Raw genomic sequence first — 5,368 nt, 5'->3', positions numbered from 1 at the left:
CTTTATGTTGGGTATCACCGTTATCAATGGCTACTTCTCGTCCTCTCAGTGAAAATGTTCTACGCACGCTGACACCGCACGGCTAATCATCTGTCGGTTCTTGATCATGTTGGAATAGGATCCATTGATCCTTTTGCGTCTGTCACACGCCCAACACTCGCGAGTTTGAAGCTCGTCACAGTCGTCCCTTCCCAGATCCTACTCAGAATACCACAGACAAGGTTTAGACGTTCCGGATCTCAGGAATGGCCGTCGATAATTCTAGCCTATACCATGAAGGTTCCAATCTTAGATTAGAAACCCAAGAGATACACATTCAAGCTTGTTTGCATGTAGAATGGAAGTGGTTGTCAGTCACGCGTTCATAGGTGAGAATGGTGATGAGTGTCACATAATCATCACATTTATCATGTTCTTGGGTGCGAATGAATATCTTGGAGAAGAAATAGACTTGAATTGAATAGAAGAACAATAGTAATTGTATTATTTCATGAAGAACAGCAGAGCTCCACACCTTAATCTATTCCATGTGTAGAGACTTTTCTTGGAGTTAAATGCCAGCTTTTGTGCCAGTTTGGGCGTTTAACTCCAGCTTTTGTGCCAGTTCTGGCATTAAACGCTAGAATTCTTGAGCTGACTTGGAACGCCGGTTTGGGCCATCAAATATTGGGCAAAGTATGGACTATTATATATTGCTGGAAATCCCAGGATGTCTACTTTCCAACGCAATTGAGATCGCACCAATTGGGCTTTTGTAGCTCCAGAAAATCCACTTCGAGTGCAGGGAGGTCAGAATCCAACAACATCTGCAGTCCTTTTTCAACCTCTGAATCAGATTTTTGCTCAGGTCCCTCAATTTCAGCCAGAAAATACCTGAAATCATAGAAAAGCACACAAACTCATAGTAAAGTCCATAAATGTGATTTTTATTTAAAAACTAATAAAAACATAATAAAAATTAACTTAAATATACTAAAAACATACTAAAAACAATGCCAAAAAGCGTATAAATTATCCGCTCATCACAACACCAAACTTAAATTGTTGCTTGTCCCCAAGCAACTGAAAATCAAATAGGATAAAAAGAAGAGAATATACAATGAATTCCAAAAACATCTATGAAGATCAGTATTAATTAGATGAGCGGGGCTTTTAGCTTTTTGCTTCTGAACAGTTTTGGCATCTCACTTTATCCTTTGAAGTTCAGAATGATTGGCTTCTATAGGAACTCAGAATCCAGATAGTGTTATTGATTCTCCTAGTTAAGTATGTTGATTCTTGAACACAGCTACTTTATTAGTCTTGGCCGTGACCCAAAGCATTTTGTTTTCCAGTATTACCACTGGATACATAAATGCCATAGACATATAACTGGGTGAACCTTTTCAGATTGTGACTCAGCTTTGCTAGAGTCCCCAATCAGAGGTATCCAGAGCTCTTAAGCACACTGTTTTTTGGCTTTGGACCACGACTTTAACCGCTCAGTCTCAAATTTTCACTTGACATCTTCACGCCACAAGCACATGGTTAGGGACAGCTTGGTTTAGCCGCTTAGGCCAGGATTTTATTCCTGTGGGCCCTCCTATCGACTGATGCTCAAAGCCTTGGATCCTTTTTATTTTACCCTTGCCTTTTGGTTTAAAGGGCTATTGGCTTTTTCTGCTTGCTTTTTCTTTTTCTTTCTTTCTCTTTTTTTTCGCATTTTTTTTTCGCATATATATATTTTTTTCTGCAAGCTTTTCACTGCTTTTTCTTTCTTCAAGAATCAATTTTATGATTTTTCAGATTATCAAATAACATTTCTCCTTTTCCATCATTCTTTCAAGAGCCAACAATTTTAACATTCATGAATCAACAAATTCAAAAAATATGCACTGTTCAAGCATTCATTTAGAAAAATAATAGTATTGCCAACACATCAAAATAACTAAACTGTTTTAAAATTTGAAATTCATGCACTTCTTTTTCTCTTGCAATTAAAAACATTTTTCATTTAAGAAAGCTGATGGATTCATTTTCATTGCTTTAAGGCATAGACACTTAAACACTAGTGATCATGTAATAAAGACACAAACATAAATAAACATAAAGCATAAAAATTCGAAAAACAGGAAAATAAAGAACAAGGTAATTAAAGAACGGGTCCACCTTAGTGATGGCGGCTTGTTCTTCCTCTTGAAGATCTTATGGAGTGCTTGAGCTCCTCAATGTCTCTTCATTTCCTTTGTTGCTCTTCTCTTATGACTCTTTGGTCTTCTCTAATTTCATGGAGGAAGATGGAATGCTCTTGGTGCTCCACCCTTAGTTGTCCCATGTTGGAACTTAATTCTCCTAGGGAGGTGTTGATTTGCTCCCAATATTTTTGTGGAGGAAAATGTATCCTTTGAGGCATCTCAGGGATTTCATGATGAGGAATTTCCTCATGCTCTTGTCCATGAGTGGGATCTCTTGTTTGCTCCATCCTTTTCTTAGTGATGGGCTTGTCCTCATCCATGAGGATGTCTCCCTCTATGTCAATTCCAACTGAATTGCAGAGGTGACAAATGAGGCGAGGGAAGGCTAACCTTGCCAAAGTAGAAGACTTATCCGCCATCTTGTAGAGTTCTTGGGATATAACCTCATGAACTTCTACTTCCTCTCCAATCATGATGCTGTGGATCATGATGGCTCGGTCTATAGTAACTTCAGACCGGTTGCTAGTGGGAATGATTGAGCGTTGGATGAACTCCAACCATCCCCTAGCCACGGGCTTGAGGTCATGCCTTCTTAGTTGAACCGGCTTCCCTCTTGCATCTCTTTTCCATTGGGCGCTCTCTTCACAGATGTCTATGAGGAGTTGGTCCAACCTTTGATCAAAGTTTACCCTTCTAGTGTAGGGGTGTGCATCTCCTTGCATCATGGCAAGTTGAATGCCAACCTTACATTCTCCGGACTAAAATCTAAGCATTTCCCCCGAACCATTGTAAGCCAATTCTTTGGGTCCGAATTCACACTTTGATCATGGTTCTTGGTGATCCATGCATTGGCATAGAACTCTTGAACCATTAAGATTCCGACTTGTTGAATGGGGTTGGTGAGAACTTCCCAACCTCTTCTTCGAATCTGATGTCGGATCTCCGGATATTCACCCTTTTTGAGTTTGAAAGGGACCTCAGGGATCACCTTCTTCTTGGCCACAACTTCATAGAAGTGGTCTTGATGCACCCTTGAGAGGAATCTCTCCATCTCCCATTACTCGGAGGTGGAAGCTTTTGCCTTCCCTTTCCTCTTTCTAGAGGTTTCTCTGGCCTTTGGTGCCATTAATGGTTATGGAAAAACAAAAAAGCTTTAGCTTTTACCACACCAAACTTAGAAGGGTTGCTCGTCCTCAAGCAAAAGAAGAAAGAAGAGAGTAGAAGAAGAAGAAATAGAGGAGATGGAGGGGGCTTAGTGTTTCGACCAAGGGGGAGAAGTAGTGTGTATGTTGTGTGAAAATGAAGGAGTGAAGATGGGCTTATATAGGAGTGGAGAGGGGGGGTATGGTTTGAATTTGAATGGTGAGGTAGGTGGGGTTTTATGAAGGATGGATGTGAGTGGTGAAGAGAATGGTGGGATTTGATAGGTGAGGGATTTTTGGGGAAGAGGTATTGAGGTGATTGGTGAATGGGTGAAGAAGAGAGAGAGAGGCGCGGTGGGTGGGGATCCTGTGGGGTCCACAAATCCTGAGGTGTCAAAGATATCTCATCCCTGCACCAAGTGGCGTGCAAAAATGCCCCTTGCTGCCAATCCTTGCGTTAAACGCCATGCTGCTGCCCATTTCTGGCGTTTAACACTAGCTTCTTACCCATTCCTGGCGTTAAACGCCAGTCTGGTGCCCATTTCTGGTGTTAAACGCCCAGAATGGTGCCAGACTGGGCGTTTAACGCCCATTCTGCAACCCTTACTGGGGTTTAAACGCTAGTAAGTTTCTCCTCCAGGGTGTTCTATTTTTAATTCTGTTTTTCATTCTGTTTTTACTTTTTCAATTATTTTTGTGACTTCACATGATCATCAACCTATAGAAAACATAAATTAACAAAAGAAAATAGAAATTTAATATAGATAAGTAAAAATTGGGTTGCCTCCCAACAAGCGCTTCTTTAATGTCAATAGCTTGACAGTGGGCTCTCATGGAGTCTCACAGATGTTCAGAGCAATGTGGGAACCTCCCAATACCAAACTTTAGAGTTTGAATGTGAGGGTTCAACACCAAACTTAAAGTTTGGTTATGGCCTCCCAACACCAAACTTAGAGTTTGACTGTGGGGGCTCTGTCTGACTCTATGTTGAGAGAAGCTCTTCATGCTTCCTCTCCATGGTTACAGAGGGATATCCTTGAGCTTTAAACACAAGGGAGTCTTCATTCACTTGAATGATCAATTCTTCTCTGTCAACATCAATCACAGCTTTTGCTGTGGCTAGGAAGGGTCTGCCAAGGATGATGGATTCATCCACACACTTCCCAGTCTCTAGGATTATGAAATCAGCAGGGATGTAGTGGTCTTCAACCTTTACCAAGACATCTTCTACAAGTCCATAAGCTTGTTTCTTTGAATTGTCTGCCATCTCCAGTGAGATTCTTGTAGCTTGTACCTCAATGATCCATAGCTTCTCCATTACAGAGAGAGGCATGAGGTTTATGCTTGACCCTAGGTCACACAGAGCCTTCTCAAAGGTCATGGTGCCTATGGTACAAGGTATTGAGAATTTTCCAGGATCTTGTCTCTTTTGAGGTAATATCTACCTAGTCAAGTCATCCAGTTCTTTGATGAGCAATGGGGGTTCATCCTCCCAAGTCTCATTACCAAATAACTTGGCATTTAGCCTCATGATTGCTCCAAGATACTTAGCGACTTGCTCTTCAGTAACATCTTCATCCTCCTCAGAGAAAGAATACTCATCAGAGCTCATGAATGGCAGGAGGAAATTCAATGGAATCTCTATGGTCTCTGTGTGAGCCTCAGATTCCCATGGTTCCTCATCAGGGAACTCCATGGAGGCCAATGGACGTCCATTGAGGTCTTCCTCAGTGGAGATCACTGCCTCTTCCTCCTCTCCAGGTTTGGCCATGTGAGACGTGTTTATGGCCTTGCACTCTCTCTTTGGATTCTCTTCTATATTGCTTGGGAGAGTACTAGGAGGGAGTTCAGTAATTTTCTTAGTCAGCTGACCCACTTGTGCCTCCAAATTTCTAATGGAGGACCTTGTTTCAGTCATGAAACTTTGAGTGGTTTTAGTTAGATCAGAGACTATAGTTGCTAAGTCAGAGTGGCTCTGCTTAGAATTCTCTCTCTATTGCTGAGAAGATGATGGAAAAGGTTTGCTATTGCTAAACCTGTTTCTTCCACCAT

Source organism: Arachis ipaensis, chromosome B06 (genome assembly GCF_000816755.2).
Source record: "Arachis ipaensis cultivar K30076 chromosome B06, Araip1.1, whole genome shotgun sequence".
Classification (NCBI taxonomy): domain Eukaryota; kingdom Viridiplantae; phylum Streptophyta; class Magnoliopsida; order Fabales; family Fabaceae; genus Arachis; species Arachis ipaensis.
The sequence above is the reverse complement of the archived record's forward strand: the minus strand, read 5'-3'. Positions refer to the sequence as shown.